The sequence below is a fragment of the Triticum urartu genome, chromosome 2 (assembly GCF_003073215.2).
Source record: "Triticum urartu cultivar G1812 chromosome 2, Tu2.1, whole genome shotgun sequence".
Classification (NCBI taxonomy): domain Eukaryota; kingdom Viridiplantae; phylum Streptophyta; class Magnoliopsida; order Poales; family Poaceae; genus Triticum; species Triticum urartu.
The window spans coordinates 374,607,104-374,619,067 of record NC_053023.1 but is presented as its reverse complement, the minus strand read 5'-3'; positions in this window follow the sequence as shown (position 1 = coordinate 374,619,067).

The following is an 11,964-nucleotide window of genomic DNA, read 5'->3' as shown; positions in this document are numbered from 1 at the left end:
GGCATGGAGAGGGAGTGGCCCTGCGGGCGCGGAAGAAGAGCAGCATGCTTGGGCATGGGCGTGCATAGGAGCGGGCATGTGCCACGGGGTCAATCCGAGGAGCTCGGTGGCTACCCCTGCAATGGCCATGGCGGACGGCGGTTCTCGGCCACGGCGAAATACCTAACGAGAGCAAACGAGAGGGGAAACAGGGAAAATGCAAGAGGAGATCACGGCGGTGTCAATGGCGCCCTAGGGGAAGACAGGGGAGCTCGGGGCGGCGCGGATCGAACGACAATGTTATGGTGGCCGAAGGTTGAGGAAGACGGCAGCGACATCGATGCGGGGGTGCTAGACTTGATCTCGTTGGCGTAGACGAAGTAGCAGAGGAGTTCGGAGCTCCTCGACAAGCTCCTAGCCTGCAGGGAGAGCAGTGGCTGTGTGGACGGGGTCGGTCATGGTGGCCGTGGCGTCTGACTTCGTCCAGATCGACGGGATTGAGCGAGTGAGGAGGAGAAGTGGATCTGGAAGGGGACGTCGAGGAGTGAGGCCATGGGGGCAGGGGAGGCATGGCGTCACTCTTATCCATTCCCCTTCGATGCCGGCGAGGTGGTCGGATGGGAGTTCGGCTCTGTAGCGACGCGGCTCAGAGAAATATAAGTTGTGGTGGCAAATATAATACACATAATCCATATTGTTATGCACTAGCGCGTGTGCGTGTGAAATAGACGGATTATGATCCCGTACCCAATAAGATGGATATGTGTGTGTTAGAGAGAGAGGGGGAGAGAGAGTGAGGAAGAGGGAGGAAGAGAGTATGCGTGTGAGAATTTGATGGTAAAAAATGTCGTCAATGTCATTTGATATGTATGAGAATATTAAATGTAATATTAACATAACTGATATTGAATTTTTAAAGTTAATGTGGCCCCGTTGCAACGCACGGGTGTTTTTCTAATATACATTAGGGACCATAAGATGAGAGTGACTGTCTTGGGTATATTAAATTAAAGAAAGGAAGGAAGGGTGGATGCGCATATTGAATGAGTCGGTTATACGAGAGCAAGTATAATAAGATGATGTAACCGGATTGTAAATATTTAAATATTATATTGGTGCTAATTTGGATAAGAAAGAAGATGAGAGAGAAGAGAAGCGGGTTGTAGACTTACAGCTGGCTGTAGCACGAGCTTCAATAAATTTTATGAGAATAAGAGATGGACCATAGGTTGGTAAAGCAGTATTTTCTATAGCCCAATTATTATATGTGTTGGCTATTACATTGACTATAGATGATATGATAAATTACTATAGTCAGCAGCATGCTATATTATTAACCATGCTCAGTTAAGACGCTGAATGAGTATGCTATGTGTCCGTATTAAACAAGAAAGAAGGATGGATTAGGATTGTGGGAAGCAATGTATTCTCACATGAACGGAAAGGACGGTGCTGTGCACACTGCTTATTATGAATGACCTTATTTTAAGGGAGCATGCAGGGAAGGGACGTGATGTGTTACTATACGCTGCACATATAATGTGAGAGTGGGAATTGGCTATGGCTCCTAGGTGCATATGCATTCATTGTCTGAATACAGATTTTGAAAAGTTAAAAAATTTCCGAACAAAAATCCTCCGTGTATATTCGGAAATTTTATATGCGTGCACAAAGTTTCCGGTGAAAAATAAGGGTTTTTGTGGCTTGTGTAAAAAAGACAAAACGTCGTTTTTCAATGAAACATTGTGCACGTACATAGAATGTTCGGATATACCCGCGGGATTTTTGTTCCGAATTTTTTAACTTTTCAAAATGTGTATTTAGATAATGGATGCATATGCACCCAGGAGCCAAAACAACGCGTGGCCTTATTCTAAGGGAACGGAAGAAAAGAATACCTAGATCTTTTCAAAAAAATATGGTGGCGTTAATTAACCAAATAAATTTCATAGGATTGGTCACTTCTTTCATTGCTAATTTGCTTTTGATTAAAATGATATTTCATATTTTCTTTTGATTCATTAACATATGTTTATTCAGGTACAATTTTATTTTAAGATAATTTGACTCACATTTGCTACATTTCTTTGAGATGCCTGATGAAATGTTTGAACCTTAACTTATTCCTAAACTTAGTTTCCATGCTAGAATCCATTATCTCTAAATTTGGTGTTCAGTATGCATCAACAGTTCCTTGACCTAAGTTTGCCAGAATCCATTATCCCTAAATTTGATGTACAGTATGCATCAACAGTTCCTTGACCTAAGTTTGGTGTTGCGACACACAGTTCTTTTGCCAGAGTACGATGCCAAGCACATCGCCTTGGGATTGATCACTTTCGTCGTGAATAGATGGACAATATGAGCACAATACATGATGGTGACAAAAACGAGAAATAGCAACATAATATAATGGGTTGCTAGCGGCGTGTGAGGATTTGTTTCGTCCGTTGCAATGCACGGTCACATTTGTTGGAAATATGCCCAAGAGGCAATAACAAAGTGGTTATTATTATATATCCTTGTTCATGATAATGGTTTATTATCCATGCTATAATTGTATTGATTGGAAACTCAGATACGTGTGTGGATGCATAGACAACATGTCTCTAGTGAGCCTCTACCGGGCTAGCTCGTTGATCAAAGATGGCTATGGCTTCCTAGTCACAGACATGAGTTGTCATTTGATAATGGGATCGCATCATTAGGAGAACAATGTGATGGGCAAGACCCAAACTATAAACGTAGCATATGATCATATCAAGTTTATTGTTATCGTTTTCTGCATGCCAAGTATCTATTCCTATGACCATGAGATGATGCAACTCACTGACACCGGAGGAGTACCTTGTGTGTATCAAACACCACAACGTAACTGGGTGACTATAAAGATGCTCTACAGGTATCTCCGAGGGTGTCTGTTGAGTTGGCATCGATCAAGACTGGGATTTGTCACTCCGTATGACGGAGAGGTATTTTGGGGCCCTCTCGGTAATACAACATAACAAGAAGCTTGCAAGCATGTGACTAATGAGTTTGGTCGCGTGATCTTGTATTACCGAACGAGTAAAGAGACTTGCCGGTAACGAGATTGAACTAGGTATGGAGATACCGTCGATCGAATCTCGGGAAAGTAACATATCGCCGGACAAAGGAAATTGTATACGGGATCAACTGAATCATTGACATTGTGGTTCAACCGATAAAGATCTTCCTGGAATATGTAAGAATCAATATGGGCATCCAGGTCCCGCTATTGGTTATTGATCGGAGAGGAGTCTCGGTCATGTCTACATGATTATCGAACCCGTAGGGTCGCACGCTTAACGTTCGGTAGCGCTAGGGTAGTATTGAGATATTAATAGTGGAAAGTCCGAAGGTTGTTCAGAGTCCCATATGTGATCCAGGACATCACGAGGAGCTCCGGAATAGTCCGGAGGTAAAGATTCATATATGGAAAATTGTTATCGGGGTTTCGAAAAAAGTTTGATTTTTTCGGTATTGTACCGGGAAGGTTCTAGAAGTTTCCAGAGTGGTGCCCACCTGCATGGAGGACCCACATGAACGTGTGTAGTGGGTAAAGTCCCCACAACCCTATTCTAGGCGCACCAGGATCCTCCCTTAAAAGGACTAGTATCATATCCCAAGGGGATAAGATCATGATCCCTAAAAGGGGGGATTGTTGGGAAACGTAGCATGCAATTAAAAAAAATCCTATGCTCACGCAAGATCTATCTGGGAGATGCATAGCAACGAGAGGGAAGAGTGTGTCCACGTATCCTTCTAGACCGAAAGCGGAAGCGTTTGACAACGCGGTTGATGTAGTCGAACTTCTTCTCGTTCCGACCGATCAAGCACCGAACGTACGACACCTCCGAGTTCTGCACACGTTCAGATCGATTACGTCCCTCAAACTCTTGATCCAGCAAAGTGTCGAGAGAGAGTTCCGTCAGCATGTCGGCGTGGTGACGGTGATGGTGAAGTGATTCGCCTAAGCACTACGTGAATATGACCGGAGGCGTAAACTGTGGAGGGGGGCGCTGCACTCGGCTAGGAATCAATGTTGTGTGTTCTAGCGGTGCCCCCCCCACATATATATATATAGGTGGGAGAGGAAGGGGAGTAGCAAGGGGCACCACAAGTAGGAGGGATCCTACTTGCGCGCCTCCTCCAAGTCGGCCTCCCCCCTTCCATATCCATCGGAGGGGGAAGGAAAGAGAGGGGGGAGGGGAAGGAAAGGGGGAGGCCGAATCCTCCCCTTTCCTTCTCCCTTCCCTCCTTTCCTTATCCTCCTATTTCCCTCTATAGGGGGCGCACCAGCCCCTTAGGAGATGGTATGTCCCTCTCTTGGCCCATTAGGCCCATATAGTTTGCCGGGGGTTGCCCGGAACCCCTTCCGGTGACCCGATACGTACCCGGTACCTCCGGAACACTTTCGGTGTCCGAATACTATCGTCCTATATATGAATATTTGCCTCTCGACCATTTCGAGACTCCTCGTCATGTCTGTGATCTCATCCGAGACTCCGAACAACATTCGGTCATAAAATCACATAACTCATATAATACAAAATCGTTATCGAACGTTAAGCGTGCGGACCCTACGGGTTTGAGAACTATGTAGACATGACCGAGACACCTCTCTAGTCAATAACGAACAGCGGAACCTGGATGCTCACATTGGTTCCCACATATTCTACGAAGATCTTTATCAGTCGTACCATAACGACAACATACGTTATTCTCTTTGTCATTGGTAAGTTACTTGCCCGAGATTCGATCGTCGGTATCTTCATACCTAGTTCAATCTCTTTACCGGCAAGTCTCTTTACTCGTTCCGTAATACATCACCCCGTAACTAACTCATTAGTCACGTTGCTTGCAAGGCTTCTTATGATATGCATTACTGAGAGGGCCCAGAGATACCTCTCCGATACTCAGAGTGACAAATCCTAATCTCGATCTATGCCAACCCAACAAACACCTCCGGAGATACCTGTAGAGCATCTTTATAATCACCCAGTTATGTTGTGATATTTGATAGCACACAAGGTATTCTTCCGGTATCCGGGAGTTGCATAATCTCATAGTCGAAGGAATATGTATTTGACATGAAGAAAGCAATAACAATAAAACTGAACGGTCCACATGCTTAGCTAACGGATGGGTCATGTCCATCGCATCATTCTCCTAATGATGTGACCCCGTTATCAAATGATAACTCATTTCCATGGTTAGGAAACCTCAACCATCTTTGATCAATGAGCTAGTCAAGTAGAGGCTCACTAGGGACTCAGTGTTTTGTCTATGTATTCACACATGTATTAAGGTTTCCGGTCAATACAATTCTAGCATGAATAATAAACATTTATCATGAATAAGGAAATATAAAATAACAACTTTAATATTGCCTCTAGGGCATATTTCCTTCAGGGATAGCGATCGATGAGTAAGGAAAGGTGGGATTTCCTTCCTCCCCCTTTGGCCAACTACCCTAGGGCCTTGGAGGGCAAGCCACCATCCCCCTCCACGCCTATATAAAGGTGGGGAGGCGTTGGGGGTAGCCACCCTTCGACCCTTGCTCGTTACCTCTCCCAACTCCTCTCACATTTCACCGGTATGCGGTTGGCGAAACCCTGCTGGAATTTTGCTGCCACCACCACCACCACCATACCATCGTGTTAGTCCCGATCTCATCTACCCCCCCTCTCTCGCTTGTTGGGTCCTGAAGGAGAGGACGCCGCCGAGCAGCACGTGTGCTAAACTCGGAGGTGCTATCCGTTGGGCACTTGATCGGGATTTCGTGGATGGATCATGATTGGATCGCGAAGACGTTTGACTACATCAATCGCGTTTCTTAACGCTTCCGCTTAGCGATCTACAAGGGTATCTAGATCCAATCTCTCCTCTTGTATATGTGCATCTCCTAGATTGATCTTGGTGAGCGTAGGAATTTTTTTGTTTCCCATGCATCTTACCTGTCAGTGGCATCATGAGCTAGGTCTATGCGTAGATGACATCACGAGTAGAACACAAAGGAGTGTTTGGGCATTGATATTCAGATTGCTTCCTTCCTTAGTCTTATTTTGATTCAGCGGTATTGTGGGATGAAGCGGCCCAAACCAACTTTACATGTTCACGTACATGAGACCGGTTCCATCGAGTGACATGCAACTTGTTGCATAAAGATGGCTGGCGGGTGTTTGTCTCTCCCACCTTAGTTGAATCGGATTTGACAAAGGCGGTCCTTATAGAAGGTTAAATAGCAACTTTTATATCACCTTTGTGGCTTTGCGTAGGTAAGAACGGTTCTTACTAGTTTCCCATAGCAGCCACGTAAAACATGCAACAATAAAGTAGAGGACATCTAACTTGTTTTTGCAGGGTATGCTGTGATATGGTATGTCCAAAGACATGATGAGATATATTTGATGTATGAGATGATCGTGTTTTTTATAGATTATCACGACTTGCATGTCGATGAAAGCGACAACCGGCAGGAGCCATAGGGTTGCCTTTAATTATTGTATGACCTGTGTGTCAATCATTAAGCGCTATGTAATGCTTTACTTTATCGCTAAGCAGTAGCAATAGTTGTAGAAGCATGGTTGGCGTGACAAACCAGATGGCTACACGATGATGGAGATCATGGTGTCATGCCGGTGACGATGAAGATCATGCCGGTGCTTTGAAGATGGAGATCAAAAGCACAAGATGATGGCCATATCATGTCACTTATGATTTGCATGTGATGTTAATCCTTTTATGCATCTTATTTTGCTTAGGACGACGATAACATTATAAGGTGATTCCTCACTAAAATTTCAAGATAAAATTGTGTTCTCCCCAAGTGTGCACCATTGCGAAAGTTCGTCGTTTCGAAGCACCACATGATGATCGGGTGTGATAGACTCTACACTCGCACACAATGGGTGCAAGCCAGTTTTGCACATGCAGAACAATTGGGTTAAACTTGACATGCCTAGCATGTACAGACATGGCCTCGGAACACAAGAAACCGAAAGGTCGAACATGAGTCATATAGTAGATATGATCAACATGGAGATCTTCACCATTAAACCAACTCATATCACATGATGATCGGACTTGGGTTGGTGAATTTGGATTATGTTACACTCGGACAACCGGAGAGATGATAATTTGAGTGGGAGTTCTTAGGTAATATGATTAATTGAACTCATTATCTTGAACAATAGTCTAAGTTATCTTTGCAAATTATGTTGTAGATCAATGGCTCGCGCAGTAGCTCCCCTGAATTTCAATGCGTTCCTAGAGAAAGCTAAGCTGAAAGATGATGGAAGCAACTTTGTGGACTGGGCCCATAATCTGAGGATTATCCTCATAGCTGCCCATAAGTCTTATGTCCTTGATGCACCACTTGGTGCGCCACCCCCTCCAGCGTCTGTGGACGTTATGAATGCCTGGCATTAGCATGTTGATGACTACTCAATAGTTCGGTATGCCATGTTGTATGGCTTAGAACCAGGACTTCGAAGGTGTTTTGAACATCATTGAGCATATGAGATGTTCCAAGAGTTGAATTTTATTTTTGAGAAGAATGCTCAGATCAAGAGGTATGAGACCTCTGATAAGTTCTATGCCTGCAAAATGGAGGAGAATGGGTCTGTCAGTGAGCATATACTCAGAATGTATGGGTATTACAACCGTCTGGTTGAGTTGGGAGTTGAGCTCCCGCCAGAGGCAGTCACTGACAGAGTTCTTCAATTGCTACCACCTAGCTACAAGGGCTTTGTGTTGAACTGTAACATGCAAGGGATGAAAAAGTCAGTCTCCGAGCTGTTCGCGATGCTGAAAGTCACGAAGTCAGACATCCAGAAGGAGCATCAAGTGTTGATGGTCAATAAAACCACTAGTTTCAAGAAGAGAAATGAAAAGAATGGAAACTTCAAGAAGAGTGCCAAAGTAGTTGCTCCTCCCATGAAGAAACCCAAGGTTGGACCCAAGCCAGAAACTGAGTGCTTCTATTGCAAGGGAACTGGCCACTGGAAGTAGAATTGCCCCAAGTATCTGGTCGATAAGAAGGGGGCCAACGTCAACAAAGGTATATATGATATAAATGTTATTGATGTGTACCTTACCAACTCTCGTTGTAGTGCCTTGGTATTTGATACCGGTTCGGTTGCTCACATTTGCAACTCAAAGCAGGAACTACAGAATAGATGGAGGCTGGCGGTGGAGGGTGGCGAAGTTGGAGCGGCAACGGTGAGGCGCAGGACAGCATGGTTGAACTGGCTCGGGTACGGACGGCTCGGCCTCGTCTTCAACTACTAGCCGTGGAGGGCGTTGCGGTTGAGGTTGCGGTGGACAACGACATCGGGGTATCGGCTCCGGCGTAATGGAGGAGGGAGGCGGTTGATGGGTGGGATGGGGTGGCGGACGGAGGACGCCGGGGTTTCGCGGCTGGTGGAGAGGTAGTTTTGGCGCCCACGGAGTACGAATGGGGAATAGGACGGGTGGGCGCGGGGGGGGGGGACCATGTTTCTGTGTGGGACACGCTTGTTTTTTGCTTTTTTGAACAGAAGATGGGACGCGCTTATTTGAAATTTGGGGAAAGTACAAACTTTGCCCCCCTCTTAAATTTCGGACCTACTGCGGGTCGAGGGTAGGATGGTAATCCCAGGTGTCCCAAATAGTGGGCGGGAGCGATTTCGGCCGCGCGCATGTGTGCTTAGGCGGCCATTGTGTATGAATGTTTTTCGGATGCGGTTGCGTGGCGTCTAGATGAAGCTACAAACCTACCCCGGTTTAGACCTTTGGATGTCGGGCCGGTAGGTTTCACGGGTCGGAGTTATTAGAAAAGTAATTTCCTTGTACCACCAAACATTGGTCTCACGCGGTTTCGGGCGAGTAGAGGCTCTTTTGGCACTTCGTTCAAAATTTTGAAACACAAGAATTCACGTTTAGAGTACTCTTGAACTATGAGGATTGACCTAAATAGACAACGTTATATTTGACCTTGTATGTTTGAAAACCTCATTAAATTATCCGCTTCTTTTTGAAATTTTGACACTTGAAAATCCTATAACTACGATTATTTTGGAATGGAGGAGCTAAATTTGAATCTATTTTGTACACGACTACATATGCTATTATGTACAAAATCAGAGCAAAGATTGGTGCCCCCATAATTTAGGTATGGTTTACAAATGCCATGATATCAAATTCAAATAATTGAATGGACTTCATGTTGAATTTGATTTTTTTAAACCACCTTAAGTTGAATTCAAATGTATGCTAGTTCATAGGTAGCTATTTATAATGTCCATTGTGTAACTTTCGTATGTATAATGTCCTTTACACACACAACATAAACTATACTCACGTTTATATTCGATTGCTAAAGCGATGCATTGTCTGGAGTTCAAAATACTAACTATGTGGATCAATTGTGTCGAATAATAACATAGACATGCTCAAATTCGATAGAATCTAGATGTCTGATGGATTAATGACCGCTCCTTCCGTGAATTGCAAATATCATGATCCCATCCTAATATTTGGATACAATTTATATCTTTAATCAATGTGTAGAGCAGTCTTTTACGTGTAGTTTCACTCTCCATCGGTGGTCTCTCACACATGCTCACACACTCTCTCCCGAGGTGTCTTTCTCGCACACATGCTCTAGATATAACCCTCCCTCCCTCTCGTAACCATTTACAACTGTTTTCACTAACCTTTATCACAAGCACTCTTCCTCTTGCAAACATACACACGCACAATCCTCATCGACCCTTTCTATATACATGGACCTGCCTACGTGTCTCATGTACGCACATTATCTTTACGCCTGTCTCTCACGCATTGTCTCACACCTTCCTAATCGACGAGTATGATTCTAGCAGGGCATTCTGTAGGATGCCCCTTAAAGTTAGGTTGGATGAATAGTAATATCAGATATAAAGGGGTTACCTTAGTCCGAGAACCTAGGGTTACAAATCCTAGCCGGCTTTGTCAGTAGACACAGAGTCCTTCACAATTCTGCTATCTTTGTCTTGTACGACTAGTCATCCATGGGTCTTCCTAAATGCGTCACGGGCCGACCAATGTGGCGCAGGACGGAACCGAACGAAGGGCCTCACCTCGACCCACCGGACCTCACGCGGTGACACACCCTCTGCCCCCACATCTCATTATCTTCTCACACCCACACATACCAATATAAACACCACACACACAGAAAATTTCTCCTGGTGCCTCTATTCCCTCCCCCTTGCATATACACACTCAAGGCAATGGAATCTCTTGTCGTGACGTCATATTCGTCTCTCTCTCTCTAGACCACTCTCATTTCTCGTGCTATCTCTCCCACGCCCCCCATCGGTCCCTCTATCCATGCCTCTCTCGAATACGTAATACACACACATACCTCTCTAGGCCCCGCCAAATGCATCAACTACACATTCACACATGTTACATCATGTACCCCGTTGATCTAAAAAGCCCTCCCTTTACGTTTATTTCGCATACAACATTCCTTTTGAATAAAGTGTGGCCAAAAAATTATTTTAGAGTTTCTACATATATACAACATTACAAAGTTATATGGAGGAGTACGAACGCTAATTTGCATTACATGGTGCCCACAATGATATTTATTCCGCACTGTGAATTTGTATATTTTTATACTATATACAAAGTTAGTCATAATAAAGAGAAACGAAGAGCATCTCCCCCTGTACGCCCCTTTCACGTATGCACACACAACTATCTCCAGGTCCTCTAAAAGTAAGCCCCCAGAAAATTCATGCATGTTTCATCTTTCTCTCGCGATATATGCAATGACGATCATTGTATTTGAAGCGAAAGCACGATACGTACATTGGACTTCAGAATCCACTCATTACGGTCACCATTTACGTTTAGTGGTTATTATACAGTCACGGGCTCACCGTACAACTCTGTATTTGCTCATGACATGACTAGTTGACCAGTTAAACACTCCACGTGGCACCTCTAGTGTTGCATCACATTATCTCACTACCATCGTGCCCACCTGTCGACTTGTATCTACTCTACATCTACACTCTTATAAAATACATAAAATACACTCTTATAAAAAATAGAGTTGGTGATGATGGTGTGCCTGCCATCCTGCAATATAGGCCGTCCGATTTATATCTGACGGATAGGAAAGAAACTATGGCAATTTTGCAAAAAGGTACCCACACACCTCTCCACATTTGCAAATAAGGCCTTCCCTCGTTCATCCTTTTCTCTCACAAGATAAACAAGTCATACAAATGCATCTTGATGTTACGTGCAACGCATGGGCATCTTGCTAGTAAGAATGAAAACAAACGACAAAAAAAATATTTGGACGGTGGTTCGAAGTCATGACCGCGGGCACAGCGGACAAGGTGGCCTTGTATTGGTATGCTGAGTCGTTTGTTTTAACACACAGGAGCTGGTGTGGTGATTATACACACACGCACGCATGCACACAAACTGCATCCACGCAACACATGCACCCACGCACGCACGCAACACTCACACGTACACACGCAGCCACGCACACACGCAACACTCACACACACGCACGCATGCATGCACACACCAGTACACCACACGACCAACACACACTCTCACGCTCAAGTGCTCCACCTACACGTGCATGCGCACACATCAGGCCCTGACAGACACATACACAACCAGGTGATTCCCGCGCATGGGTTGGAGCCTTGTCGCGCCTGCGTAAATTTGTGTTTATCTGACCTTTTGCCTATGCGAACTGACAGGTGGGACCCACAAGGAACGTGGTCAATTTAACTAGTCAACATGGCGCCACGCAGACTATTTGGCCGGTCAACAGAGTGCAATCCGATGCTGAACTGTGAGCAAGTGACCGTATAATCACCGCAAAACGTATATAGTGACCGTAATCAGCTTATTCTGAAGTTCGGTGACCGTATTACGCTTTTCTCTCTGTAGGCCCTCCAAAAC